Genomic DNA, 16,133 nt, shown 5'->3' with positions numbered 1-16,133 from the left:
CCTACAACTGTGGTCACAGAATGGAATCACTTTCCTGTAAATTCACCTTTCTAGCTAAATAATGGTTCTCAAATGTCTTCAACTCTTCCAAGCTTTGCTATTGCATAATTGGACAATTTAAGACCATGGATTTAGGCAGTGGTGAAATCCAATTTTTTTTACTTCCAGTTCTGTGGGCGTGGTTGGTGGGCATGGCAGGTGAAGGATACTGCAAAATCTCCATTCCTACCCCACTCTGGGGCCAGCCAAAGGTGGTATTTGCCAGTTCTCTGAACTATTCAAAATTTCCGCTACCGGTTCTCCAAACTGCTCAAAATTTCCACTACCAGTTCTCCAGAACCTGTCAGAACCTGCTGGATTTCACCCCTGGATTTAGGACATTCCTTAGGTTAAGTACATGATATATGCTAAACTACTGCATCGGCAGACATTATAAAGATGCTTTTGTATAATATCACCAGGACTCCTTCAGCAAATGATCAGCATTTGAAAACTTCAATAGCAGCAAAAAATAAAATATAGCACATAAGATGAATGGAATAAAACTCTAGCAATTTTATTGTCTTCTAGTGCTTTAAAAATATAGGGCATGGTTTAGATTACAGCAAAATCGATGAATCAGAGAAAATGTTGCACCGCAGGAAATGAAAACAGTATAAAAATAATTCTATAATGACTAAATGGCATGATATTAATCATAGTGATTTTCTGTGACAGAAAAAATGTATCATTTAGAAATTTTATTAATCCTTCAAAATAAGATAATAAAACTTTTCTAGGTGTTTATTATGTAGTAAGTGTTGCCTTTTGACAGCTGTATCATTCAGGTTCCCTAGTGAATATTGTAAATTTAATACTAACACTTAGGAAAGTATAAATTACAAGAACTATACATTACTCAGAAACTACATTCAGCACATATGTATTTTAGAAAGGATATTATTTACAGATTTCCTGTTATATAGTTTCCATATTTTGATATTGGCATAATCAGACAGTAATTTGATATTGGTTTGAATATTTTGGTCTATAAAAATGATATGCCGATCCATGATCCATGATCTAAAATGCAAATACTATGCTCTTATGTAAAAAGGAAAATTGTTTAATTTCTTTTGTTCCCCTGAAAAACCAAACCATTTTGTTCTGGCCCATTCTTCAACAACTGCTCAACAACATTATAAGAGGTCTCTCTCTCTCTCTCTCTCTCTCTCTCTCTCTCTCTCTCTCTCTCTCTCTCTCTCTCTCTCTCTCTCTCTCTCTCTGTTGTGTGTGTGTGTGTGTGTGGTGTGAGAGAGAGAGAGAGAGAGAGAGAGAGAGAGAGAGAGAGAGAGAGAGAGAGAGAGAGAGACAGGTGGGTGGGTGGGTGTGAGTGTCGGTGTGGGTGTGTACCACCTTTATTATTTTTATAAATCACTGAAGGTGGCAAATACTCCTTCCTTCTCCTATTTTCCCCACAACAGCAACTCTGTGAGGTAGATTGGGCTGAGAGAGAGTGACTGGCTGAAGGTCACCCAACTACCTTAACACCTAGATCAAGCTGGGTTAAGCAAGTAGTTCAGAAACAGTCATGCTGTATATAAACCTCAGGAGATCATACAAAGCACTGTAACGTACATGATAAAACTGCTATAAATTGGATGTAAAGCGTTCTTGTCAACAGCAGGCAAATGGTCTGAATATGTTCCTTCTGATTTTCGGAATGTAGAATGTTTAAATATAACCATTCCTTATAAGATTGCCTGAGGTTACAAAGTGCTATATAAAGATTAAAAGTGCTGTAAGGCTAGATTCCATTTTCCATTTTTAAATTTAATTTTAAATAAGGGACCCTTGTTATAGTAATTAGCTTGACTGTGATAACTATGCTGCCATTTATACAGGTCCCATGATACTAAAGCTCATCTTGAATTTAAAAAAAGCAATTATTAGACCCAGTTATGCCTCTCAAATCTTTCTTTCTTTCTTTCTTTCTTTCTTTCTTTCTTTCTTTCTTTCTTTCTTTCTTTCTTTCTTCTTTCCTTTCTTTCTTTCTTTCTCTCTCTCTCTCTCTCTCTCTCTTTCTTTCTTTCTTTCTTTCTTTCTTTCTTTCTTTCTTTCTTTCTTTCTTTCTTCTCCACACTTATTATCCAAATTCATAACTGTTAACTAACGTAGTGTTTTAATTGCATTTGTACATGGAGAAAAACACAACACTAATCACTTTTTTAATTTGATTAAGCTGTATAGAAAGACGCTCACCTTATTTTATAATTGCCCGACTGTATTCTTCCATAAAAATTCATTATGAAATTCTTTCATAAAGATAAATGGATTTTTTAAAAAGATTGAATGAGAAGATGATGCGAAAATAAATTTAGAATTGTAGAGAGTACAGTTCAGCTATGTCTTGTTTAGTGGTAAAACCTTGACGTTCGTGACTGCTGCCAGCTTATGAACTTCATACTTCATTTATGGACTTTGTGAAGATATCTGGTCATGAAGAACAAGAAGCTGAATGAAATATATATTTTGTCTGATGCAGTTCACCCTAGACCAGGGCTGTCAAACTCCTGGCCCGCAGGCCAGTTGTGTCACACACTGGCCACACCCATGCCCAGTTTAGCGAAGGGAGAAAAAGTCTTGATATATCATATGATGCCACCATGATGACATGAGTTGACCACCCCTGCCCTAGACCAATGGCCTGATACAAACAAGTGCCTTTCCTAAAAGAGCTGTCCATCTGGAAGGCTCAGATTGTCTGTTTCAAAAGTTTTCTTGGGATATTTTTACGGACACTCTTATCAGCAGCCTCAGCTGAAATTCCTTCCTCTTGCTTCACACAAACCCCCAAGCTCTTCTCTCTGAATACCCCTCAAGTATTTCTGAGATTTAGCTTTCTTAAAACTCTCTCTATAAGTCTAAGCTATTCATCTATACAATCCTCAAATTCTTGGTCTTTTCAATGATTTGATGGCCAGATCATTCTAGAGTATGTTAGCAATCAGGAATTAGTCATTATAGGGAAAGGGCATTTAGAAAGATTATTCATTTGGAAGATTTATATCTGTATTCCACTTGAAAGTTTAACAGAACTATTGCCTTTAGGCATAGAAACATCTTTTCCCTAGCTTCATGGACTGTAAAGATGGGGAAGAGAGGAGATATGTACCTTCAGGCTTACAAGATTCTGCAAACGTAATTAACAATATAATTAGAGCTAGTATTTCTGGTTTTGTTTCTTGACAACAGTGACACATCAGTGGTGGGTTTCAAATTTTTTTACTACTGGTTCTGTTGGCGTGGCTTGGTGGGCGTGGCATGGCTTGGTGGGTGTGGCTTGGTGGGTGTGGCAGGGGAAGGATACTGTAAAATCTCCATTTCCACCCCACTCCAGGGAAAGGTTACTGCAAAATCCCCATTTCCTCCTGATCAGCTGGGACTTGGGAGGCAGAGAATAGATGGGGGCGGGGCCAGTCAGAATTTTTACTATCGGTTTTCCGAACTACTCAAAATTCCCGCTACCGGTTCTCCAGAACTGGTCAGAACCTGCTGAAACCCACCTCTGTGACATATCTAGAGACCTGGTATAAAGTACTCAAAGGCCTTAAACCACTTAAACCAGGGGGCTAGTGTTTGTATTACATTAGTCTTCCATGTGATTTAGTTCCAAAAAGTTACTCACTAAGAATCATAGGAATAAGCTGCCTCAGAAGAATTAGAGAAGAAGATTCTGGAGACAGGAACTTATAAGCAGCAATTGTTTGTGTTCTAAAGTATATCAACATAAAGAGATCAAGCAATTAAGTTAGCTTATCACTTTGTATAAATTACCGTTTCCTTGCTTGCATCTTAAAATGTTGCTCAATTGTATCTAATTAAGATAAATCCTGGGGAAAATAAATGAATGGGAAATTGCAGAAGAATTCTGTACAATTTTATTATGTTATCTTTGAGACCGAGAAAAAGTCTTTAAGGTCTTCATTGTTCCCGTCTTTTGAATTGCATTGAGTAAAGGTAATAGTTTGTTAGATGTTTGATGACAACTCTACAGAAATGATTTCAGTACTTCGTTGTAACACAAGTATTCATTCATTTTTCTCAGCTGTCGTGGTTCCAGATTCTGTGCATTTTTCCTTGCAGTGCAGATTGTACTCTGAACTATCCAAAATGAGACCCCATAATTCCTAATGAAAATGTTACAAACTTTTTGGCATGACTGTTGCAGACTCTCTCAAACACATGCAACACATTTTCATGAACTTTTGAGAATGTTATAAAAGGCTTTTAATTTGCTGTTAGCATAAGAAATGTAAATAATGCAAAATGGAGAAATTAGTTTAATTTCCAATTGAGTTAATGGCATGTCTGATTTAGTTTGATGTCATTTATACTTTTAATCCCTGAGGTTCAGTCTTCGTATAAAATGATGCATCATGAAGAAAAAAATGTTTAAGTTCATGCATACACTAATGGAATCTGACCTGCCTATGACAGCTTTTGTACAGAACCTTCGCTTAATTAAGAGATTTATTTTACTTCTTAAATGTATTCTTACTTAAGTTTGTCCTTGGACCTGAGATAAGCTCTAAAAGATTATTAAAACTCTAAAAGATAATATAGTTATGGTTCAAAGAAGCCCATCCACAATATTATATTTATGTCTGACAGGAGCTGCTTTTTGTATATTGAATACTATTATTGAGGAAAGTTCCATAAGAAGTCTAAAATTCTACCAGCAGTGGAATTTAGAAGAAATAGGTAATGTATTTTAAACAAAGCATCAGATAAAACTATAACCTGAAAACCTCTAATAAATTCCTTTAAAAATAGTGGGGGGAAATTTAAAATCCAGAAGATAAGACAGCAGATATGATTCTTGGGGAAGATAATTCAGTAAGGAAATACAATGGGGAAAGGTGTATACTTGGGCCATCCAAACTAATGTTTTTGTAAACAGAATCTGAAAATAACATTTAACACAGCACAGTAGTTAAGCAAAATGGTTCAGTTGAGATCGGCATATGTAGGACTGATTGGGCACATTGTAGGGGTGATACCGAAATGTAATTTTATCATATTTTATTTATCTATATATTAAATTATTGTATTTTATTCCAATTTCATTTTAAACCATATTTTATTCCAATTTCATTTTAAATTGTATTTTATCCAATTCCATTTTAAATTGTTTTTATCAGATTTTAGTAATAATTTGTGTCTGGAACTCTGCACTTTGATATGGCCCAAGTGCTAATCAATAAAGTAAAATGTTTTTGTAAAGTATTAGGAAAATTAAATTGGAGGTTTTGTAGGCTTCAGTGGCTGTTATGGTTTTGGGATTGATGTTTGCTCGCATCTAATGAAGATATGTCATGTCCAGGTCAGCTGCTAACCTGCATAACTCTCCTGAAGCTGCTGATTTGTTGCTATGCCATTACTGTCATTAATAAACTGTACTCAAATTGTCAAGAAATACGAACCACCCCACAAATACTTTATCAGTTTATTTATTTGTACCATGCAATTAAATCGTTTCAGGGCAGTTTAAAAGAAGTGGGTTGCAAATGAAGATTAAAATGTTTAACACACAATATTCAAAGCAGTAGTGAACACACAACTGCTTCAAACAGTAGTGAAATTCAAATTTTTTTACTACCAGTTCTGTGGGCATTCCTTGGTGGGCATGGCAGGGGAAGGATTCTGCAAAATCCCCATTCCCTCCCCACTCCTGGGGGAAGGATATTGCAAAATCTCCATCCCCACCCCACTCTGGAGTCAGCCAGAGGCGGCATTTGCCAGTTCTCCGAACTACTCAAAATGTCCGCTACCGGTTCTCTGAACTACTCAAAATGTCTGCTACCGGTTCTCCAGAACCTGTCAGAACCTGCCGGATTTCACCCCTGCTTCAAAGATGTGTTCTATCTTAAAAACCATGAAAGCTTAGTCATATGATGCCAACCAATATTGTAGGCACCTAGCTGGGTGCCTTCTTGAAATTAACCTTTTTCTTTTACAGATCGTCTTCAAATCTTGCCTTTGCAATCCAGAAACAGCAGCTTCCTATGGAGTTGCATATTTGTGTTGTAATTGGTAAACTTAGTCATTAGGGAAAGAAACCAATTCCTTATTTAAATGGATTTTAACTATAAAGGTGTTTGATGTCCTCCTAAAAGCAAATTTATATAAACCAAATTTGAGACTCTGACACTGATCATTGTCTTCATATCCTACCTATAGCCCTAATAATTGTGTTCCAGTAGGAACATTAACAAACCTCTTCATGCCTGACTGTGCCAGCCAAATATCACAGCAGTTTAGGAAGCAATGTTTCAAAGGACAGTTTAGGAAATAATAGCCAAAATATGACTATGAAATCCCTGTTGCATAACTCTGCAGATACCAAGCTAGAATATTATCATCCTATACCATAGTCAATAATATCATCAGATGGATCATATTCTGAAACCATTGTTTTATTCCCTGTATTTCAAGGATTGTTCCTAAGATAACTGCTCAGAATCACAAATAAATTAAATAAACGATTCTCTGCTGAAAGAGAAAGCTTAAATTCCCACCATGAAAGGAAATTACCACTCACTTATTCTGTTGCTACCACACTTACATGTAATCAAATCAGTATCAACCCTGATGATGCTTTGAAAGCTTTACCAGAAAATCTTAGGCGGAGGGGGATGGATGATGAATAAATGGTGATAATTTTTTTTCCCTGAGTTTTCCTTAGCAGTACATGTTAGGATTGATTTAGATATATAGTTGTATATATCTTTATATTTGTTGTGGCATTATTTACAATGTTATAATATTAATTGTTAATTATAATTGGACTAAGGATAAGTGGAATATAAGTCTGAGAAACAAACCAATGACAAATGAATACATAGCATTTCTTAGTATAAAGCTTGATGTGATGGTCTCCAAGGATGATAAATAAAAACATCATAGTTAAAGCAGGGGTGAAATCCAGCAGGTTCTGACAGAACCAGTAGCGGAAATTGTGAGTAGTTTGGAGAACTGGCAAATACCACCTCTGGCTGGCCCCAGAGTGAGGTGGGAATGGAAATTTTGCAATATCCTTCCTCTGCCATGCCCACCAAGCCACACCACACCCACCAAGCCACGCCCACAGAACTGGTAGTAAAAAAAATGGATTTCACCACTGAGTCGAAGCACGTATGACAATGTACCATTCTGTAAAAAAAAAAAAAAAAAGAGTTGTTTCCTACTGCAGCCATCCAATCATGTCTTACTAAAGGATTAATGAACAAGGCAGTGGGGGATGGGGAAAGAGTGGAAGCTATGCCCCATAACATTTGATTATGAGCCGAGGTGGCGCAATGGTTAGAGTGCAGCACTGCAAGCTATTTCAGCTGACTGAAATAGCCTGACTAGCTGCAGTTCGGCAGTTCAAATCTCAACGGCTCAAGGTTGACTCAGCCTTCCATCTTTCCGAGGTGGGTAAAATGAGGACCCAGATTGTTGGGGGCAATAGGCTGACTATGTAAACCACTTAGAGAGGGCTGTAAAAGCACTATGAAGTGGTATATAAGTCTCAGTGCTATTGCTATTAAAACAGATGTAGAACATTTCATTAAAACAGAACAGTGGACTCTTCTGTTCTTGTTCTCCTCTTTCTGATTGAGCATGTTTGACATAAACCAGTAACAAAGCATCCCTTGTATAAACAGTTTTGTTAATGGGGCTACAGAAATTCTAGCAATCCTTACATAAGGAAGATAGTTCCAATATATTTAAAGAATAATTCATTATTATAATATGTCTTCTACCTTTTTTATTTCTCCAAAGATAAATGAGTAGAGACAGAAGGTTTACAACCTTTGAGAATGGGCTGAAAGCTAATGTGATGTAGTGGTTAAAGCATTGGCCTAAGATTAGATTCAATTATATCTTCAATTATAGAAGCTTACTGGGTAACTGTGGGCTATTTTTCAGCCCAACCTCATTCAAGGAATTGTTTTAAGGAAAAATTGGAGGAAGAAGTGCTATATACATTTGCCTGGAGCCCTGGAGAAAAGTCAAGACTTACAAATAATAACAACAGCACTAAATGGTAGGCTGTACCACTAAAAAGGACAGGGGGACTAGGGCAGTTTCCAAATTGATTTACTTTAATTTAAATACATTTAAATTGCATTACATTTAATTGAATGCTATGACCATGACTTCTACCACATATTTACTAATTTTCCCCTTCCATTATGTTTTCCTAATTTTTAATAAATGTTAGAAATACATTTTATGAATATTTTATAAATAAATAAATAAATGAGTTACTTCCAGGAGTTTTCTTGGGATTACACACAAAAAAAGCCTCCCTATTTTTTTGGTTTTTTTAAAAAAATATTTTACTTTCCTCCATTCTCATATTTACTGCAAAGACATAAGGATGATCAAAAAATAAGGTAAAAGAAAAGATTAAACTTTATTTATACCTGGCTCTTCTGAACATATTGGACTAATTTGATCAAATAGTATGGTATAGAGAGTAAGGAAGATGACATTGATGAAAATATGTAAGAATCATTCTCTAGGAAAAGGGATTAGGGCAGTGGTGGGATTCAAATAATTTAACAACCGGTTCTCTGCCCTAATGATTTCTTCCAACAACCAGTTCACCAAACAACCAGTTCTCCCAAACTGGTCCCACCACTGAATTAGGGGAAAAAGAGTTCAGGGAAATGAAACAATATTCTGAAGCAGTTCAGGCAGACCACTCTGATTCATTGGAGGGGGGACGAATGTACCCCATATTGAGATGTGCAAGATTATCTTAATATAGGCCATCTCAATAGTTTCAGCCTTTCTGCAAAATTTATTTTCTGATCTACCTAGTGGGGCTGAAAATATACCTCTGAAAATTAAATCAGTATCTGGGATGCTAGCAGGATGATAAGCAATTTGTGTGTTCTGGAGTTCAACCATGACATAATGCTGTTGCCCTTTAAAATGGGCTGCATTGTCTCAATTTACTTTTTGAAGGATTGGGTGTTTGAATTCTTTTCTTCTCGGCATCCAATCCTCAGCCAGAAGGTCAACAACTGGAACTAATCGCATCCTTCTAAGATAGATGAATGACTCTTGGAAAGGCGGAGAAATTGTATTTAGCTGTGCTTTCTTAGTCACCAGGGAACAATTGGGTTTTTCCACTTGAGTTCTAATTCAGGTTTTAAGATAGTTAGGCAAGCAACAACAGGATCAATGGCAAACTATATTCTCATTGTAAGTTAAGGCTCTTGTCTGTATGTAACACTGTATGCTGTATTTAATTTTGCCCATATTCACATGATTAAAAATAGGAATGAAATGAAATGATGAAATAAAATATCTTCCATGGGTACAAAGTCTCTCCATCACAACTTGACCAGGAAATGTACATGTAACTCTCAGTATGTAAATACATACATATGCAAACATGCTTGTTTGTGTGTGTGTGTGTATACACACAGTACATATACATACATACACACATATATATATACACATATGCACATACACACACATATATATTACATACATACACACATACATGTGTGTGTAGATAGATAGATGGATACAGATACAGATACAGGTAGATGTAGATGTATATATACATATATAGATACAGATATCTATATATACATATAGATATGTGTATGTGTTTGCATGTGTGTGTATACACACACATACCTGCTCCACCTCATTACTTACATATACAATAAATGCATAGGAAGGAGCTCTAATGTATAAAGAAAACAAATGTTTTTTCAGTATTTGTACAAAATATAAAACGCAGAATGAGAATAAATCTGACAAGTTGGGATGAGAATAAATCTGACAAACTGCACACCAGAGGTAATGCTTTACTAAGGTTGAATAAGTTAGCCTAGAGAAGATAAGATTGAAGAAGAACCTTTTTTAAGAGATGTATTTATCACTAAGAAAGACTAAATTGTCCCCAAACAATTTATCTTTAAATAGGAGAGATATACTGAGTCTATGGTAATGATGCCAGGTGATTCCCCCCCCCCACCTTTCTCGCATAATATTTGCTGAGCATCATGTAAAGGTTGTCTTTCTTTTGGGATAAATGTAATAGTTGCCCTTGAACATCAAAAGTTGTCATGTAGAAAGCTGGGCAGATTTGTTCTTTGCTCTTCCAGAAGATAGGGTTAAAATCTGCAGTTGCGGATTTTAAGAGAATGTTAGGGAGAAAAAATGTAACTGTGCAAAGGGTATTCAGTTGTCACAACAGCTGTCAGATACTTTCTCCAAAGGGATTGATGTACAACCATGGCCATCTGCCAGGCATGGTCTAGGCTCATCAAGTATTGCAGCTCCTGGACTAATCACAAGGATCTTCCAACTTGTATGTTGTTTACTTGTTGTAATGTTGTAATATATTCATAAATACACATATTCATTTCTGATGAAGAGATTGCATGCTATCTCTTCGTCTGGAAAGAAGGACTGTCATGTAGCCAGGGTAGTGATATAACTAATACAAAAAATTAGACCTCATATTCTCCAGCATGAGTTCCCTAAAGTTGATGCACTGAGCAGAAAATACTGCTGGAGACAATTACACAAAGGCTAAAAGCTAGATTCCTAATATTTTTATCATGCATGAACTCTCAGAAGCTTCATTTATAGTTTATGATCTGTAAAATGGAAGCTATAATACTCTATGTCATTAGGTTACTTGGGAATAGAACAAAAGTTGTAATGCACTTGAAATTCATACTTCAAAAGTTTTACAAATTATTATATTTTTTTTGGAAAAAACCTCCAGTGATAATCCAATATTGTTTTTCCATAAAAGGTTGTCGGTATGGAAAGTAAGAAAATCCCCAACAACTACAATCATCCTCTAACACACAAAATTTCCAGGTGCTTTTGTTATGTCAAGCATGTTATGTCTAGTACTGGAACTCAAATCCCGTTGCTACCAGTTCGCTCGTGAGCATGCACGCACTTGTGCACGTGTGTGATGCTTCTGCACATGAGCAAAAGCTTCTGTGCATGCGCAGAGACGTCCAGGCGGGTAGGCGGAACCTCCCAACACCGCTACCAGATCGCCCGATCCAGGGTGAACCGGTAGCAATCCACCACTGGTTATGTCTCTTCTTTGTCATTAATATGACTTATTAAAACATATCGGAATGTATAAACAAACTATAAATGTTTATTTTATTTAATTAATCCAATTATATTATTGCAAATCTCACATGGGCAACTCTGACTACCTTCTATTCAACTAAATAAATTAATTATATAAAATCCTTAACTTAACTGATAGATTTTCCTTTATTAAGTTTAATTAATAATTCCAAAAGGTGGGATAGTGTGGGGTTTTGGGGGGGGTTTTGTTCAATGCTTTCTCAGGCCCTTATTGATATACTATAATATTTGAAGAGTCGCTTTAACTATCTAAAAGTTCTGATTGAACCTCTGCATTTTTTGACTGAAACCCAAAGAAAGGTTTGGACAGTTTTGTGAGCCTTAGACTTGCATCCTGGGTAATCAGTGTGTATAGGCAAACCGAAATGATCAGAGACTCTTAAGAAACTCCTGCAAATTTGATTGACTGGGGTTGTGTACGCAGTTATGCCAAAGTTGGACTGATTGTGAGGTTAAAGAAAAGCCAAGATAGTCAGTGAATCACACAGTTGAAGCCCCAACCCCCTTTTAATTTTAAGAACAATGCATGTGGCACATTTTAAAAGGGAGAGAGGGATAAGACTTATCACACAATCTTGTCTGCCATCTTAACTATTTTTTTGTCCCTCTCACCCCCAATACTCCTGGCAGCTTAGAATCTACAATTGGCATGATGTAGGTATAACTACAGATGATAGAATCAAGATTTTCAGCCTCTTTACACATACACACACCCACACCCACACCCACACCCACCCATCCACACACACAAACACACACACACTTTGAGAATATTTTGTCCTTGAAGTATCATGTATTGCTAAGATAAATTAAGCTTTGGAACCCAACAAACTACTCAGTATAGGAATTCAAATTAAAGCATTTCTATTAGACAGATGTTCACTTTCCAATCAAACGCATTCAGTGAAGAGGAACACACCTTACCCTGAGTAAATGGTTCCATTCTTGAACTCCTCTTATTACTAGGAACATTGACCACCAGAAGGCAGTACGTGACTAGTTCCATCTTATTGGGGATCATCAGACTCATATAGTGAGATCTTATTATATTGGGTTCAGGCTTTTTCAATTGAAAATTGAATTTGTGGACCATTGAACTTTAGATGACTATGAACAGTGCATTAGCTTTAGAAGCTACCTGGTAGCATGATAGAATGTAACTTCTGCATGTCTCTGAGAGGATAAGGAAAGATGAACTATATATAATATATAATAATATATAATAATATACCATTATTACTAGGAAGTGTTTTTCACCATATAATCAGAATTTATGTTTCTGCTATTTAAATCATATTTCCATATCCAGTACTCTGGGACAATAGAAAATGCGGGGAGAGGGGTATTCAGTTTTTCAACTTTTCAACAGTTAAACTTACCTGATCCATTTTTCTTCTAGTTTTTATTTCCTATATGCTAGAGTTGCCTTGTCTTAGGTGATATATGTTTTTTGAAATGCATCTCCTAAGACATTTTCTCCACAGAATAAAAGATCTTAAGAGAGATATGTTGTACACAATGCTTCCAAGCTAAAATGCAGTTTAAAGTGGTTTTGTAACAAACAAATGCAAATGCAAATCAGATCAGAAAGAAGTAGTCGGGAAAAGAAAAGCATAAGACATAAAAGTTATTGAATTGTTTCCTTGAGTGTTTAACTTCCCCGAGAGCTAGCATTTCTCCATTAGGAAAAATATATGTATACTTGTTTTCCTAATCAAGTAGCAAGTAATTCAGTAGGCTTGGGTGCTTTAGAAAAGTAATGCAGATTAAAGTTTGAATAAGCTCCTCCTTCATTGCCAAGGACCCCATTTATTCCATTACTACTTTTAACAGCAATTAAATGCTATCTGTGATCAGAGTGTTATTTATTTTTCAGACAGTATGTCAACAGATATTTCTATCCAATTAGTGTTGCAGAACTAAACTAGCAGTGTGTGATGGAAAAGAGATATAGAAAGCAGAGGTGGGGGAAGCATTTAGCATTTGTCTAATGCAGAGAAAGAAGAACAGTTATCATTAATAGCATCCAAGCATCACACTAATAAAGAAATTTCAGAAAGTGACAGCTGGGCACTTTTGAGAAAATTTCAAAGAAACAGGCATACCAGAAATCAGAGATTTCCTGCTCTAAACCCCAGTTGAGGTTGAAGGGGGGACTTGACTACACGTAACTCAGCTGGCTTTATAATTCTAGCTGGTGACTTAACCACTACAGTGGGTGGATAGATGGATATCAGTCAAATTCTTATAGACACCATATTTATTTACTTTTCTAAGATTCCTTGTTTTTCTCACCTCATCTGCTCTGCACGACTCTATTTATGGCCACCCAGGAATGACATAAAAAGATTTCATGTGGGCCAGCTGTTGTAGAAATCTTAGGCCACCCTGAGAGAATTTAATGCCTAAGGATGGCTTTCTCGTTACCCTAAATGGCTTTTTTTTCCCTCAGAAACTGCACATTAGTCTATCTCCAGGAAGACTGCAAGGGAGAGATTTGGGGTTTAATTATCTATTATTTCTTCTGTATGCAGCTTAGCTTGAGTGGGTTTTTTTTTTCCAATTTAATTTAAAACCCTGAAATTCCTTTCAATGGACTGCAGCATGCAAGATAAGTGAACATATTACACAAGATTTTAATTCCATTAATAGCCCTTTGCCACACCATAAACCCAGAAGACAGAAGTTCCAATAGGTACTTATCAGAACCTGAGGAGGATTTTTTTTTCCCAGGTTGCTTATTTACTTACAAGCTGTGATTCTGTGAACTATCATTCTTAATTCAAAATGCATCATTATTTGAAAATGTTTTTAAAAAAAAAAAAATAGAAGGATGTCCTTGCATAAAGGAAATCATAAATAAGGAAACAATTGCTCTGTTCAACCTAATGATAAAATAGGATTTTTTTTCCCCGTCAGATTTGTTGAATAGGTTTAAATGGTTTGGCTTGGAAATAGTAATAAACAGTAATGAGTGGGGATCCTATTTGAAAACACATTATGGCTTAGTGGGTGTGTGAACCAATCTGTCACTAAAAAAGTAAGTGATTCCAAACAATCACAAATTTGAAAATGGATTAAAAACTGCTAATAATTGCTTGTACAAGAAAAACCAAGTAACCCTAGGAATGACAGTTGCGTGGACTTTGTTTAAATACACATTTTAAAAAATCTATCATTCAAATGGAAATACAGTACATCTTAGTTTTGGTGGCCAGTGATGCATGAGCTGCTCAGTCCAAGCAAAGCTGGCCAAGGAATTCTGGGAGTTGAAGTCCACAAGTCTTAAAGTTGCCAGATTTGGAGATCCCTGGTCTAAGCAATGAAGGACAGTTTGAAGACTGCTTGGCTTTCATTTCCTGGCTGTAATGTCTGTAAAGGGTGACCCTTTAAAAACCCTTAACCTGGGTTTGGACTGGTCAGTCCTTCAAATAAAGACTTTAAACTGTGGAGTCCAAGTGCTCTCTGAGCTTGGTTGTTTTCTTGCAGACATTTCAATACCTAACTAGGTAACATCATCAGTACTAGAAGAGAGTGGGGTTTGCTCTCTCTGTTTATATACAAGTGGCTTGCCACATGAGTGTTGGTAAGAGTTTTTTTTAGAGACTTTAAAACCGAGGATCAGTCTATGACATCTGTTCTGGCATAACTGTTCTCTGTAAGGTCAAGTCACTTAGGGCCAGTGATTTAAGTAAATGTCTCTTTTCCAACTCAGTTTACCATCATCTCTAAAATTATGTAAATTATTTACTTTTAAACTTTGAGGCTACAAGTGAAACATGTGATTTCTCTTCTTTCTTTTCCCATTCTGACCCATTATTATAAATATCCTTTTCTGGTTCCTTACCAAAGGAAGCTTTGCTGGTTTTTATTTGCTTGTACTAAAGTGAATAAGGTGCTAATCTTATAGATTGAGCAGAAGGTGCTCAGCAGGAGATATTGTGATTTTCTTGAAAGATGCTGATTAAAAAGGATGCCAGCCTAGAGAAGAGATGCTGTTTAGAGGGATAAAGCTGTACCTGGTCTCAAAGGCAGATGGTTCATGAGAACTTCTGGCTGCTTTCTTGAGCCCTTTGCTGGTATTTAATGATGTTCCAGATATTTAGTATATTTCCTGAGAGAGCTCTATGTGCACTTGATTTTGTTCCTTTCTTTTCTATATTTCTAAAGCTACCTAACTTCCTGACAGTTCTGGGCAATGTGCAAGCTGAAAACCAAAGAAAGCAGAACAACATCACACAATAGAAAAGGAAGATGGCTATCCCAGTGGAAAAGACATTAAAGGACCCCAAAACTATCCATAGTCCAAAAACCTTCCAGGCAACTTTAGTGGGGAACAAGAAAGTGACAGAAATTTTTGAATCTCTGGGGAGATGCTGTTCTGAGAGAAGGCAAGCTTCCCATCAGGGGACATTACTTAATGGATAAGATCTAGAGCAATGATGGCTAACCAATTTGTCATCGCGTGCCAAAAGCGCATGCCTACATCCATAATGCAATGTGTGCACGACCCCCTTGTGCCCCGCCTCCAGTGCATGTGACCCCCCCCTGCCCCATTTTTGGCTTCGCAGGCCTCCCTGCAGCCTCCTGGGTCCGAAAACGGGCTGTGGACACACACCCCACGGCCCGTTTTTTTGTCCCAGGAGGCTGCAGGGAGGCCTGCTAGACCCAAAATGGGCCATGGTGGGCCACACAACCCGCCCTGCGTGACCCCCCCACTCCACACACATGCGTGTGCAAGCCCCCTGGGCATGTGCATGCATCTTCCGCATGCACCCCACCCCCTGCATATGCACAGCAGAGATCCGAAAATCAGGTGGCTGGCAGGAAGTGCATGCGCATGCAGGGTGGAGCCGAGCTGGCGATGGGCCGCATGCCCGCAGAGAGGGCTCTGCATGCCACCTGTAGCATGTGTGCCATAGGTTTGCCATCATGGATCTAGAGTATGCTAA

This window comes from Pituophis catenifer, unplaced genomic scaffold, assembly GCF_029215685.1.
Source record: "Pituophis catenifer annectens isolate HBS135680 unplaced genomic scaffold, rPitCat1.0.hap2 SCAF_6, whole genome shotgun sequence".
Taxonomy (NCBI): Eukaryota; Metazoa; Chordata; class Lepidosauria; order Squamata; family Colubridae; genus Pituophis; species Pituophis catenifer.
Note: the sequence above shows the minus strand (reverse complement) of the source record.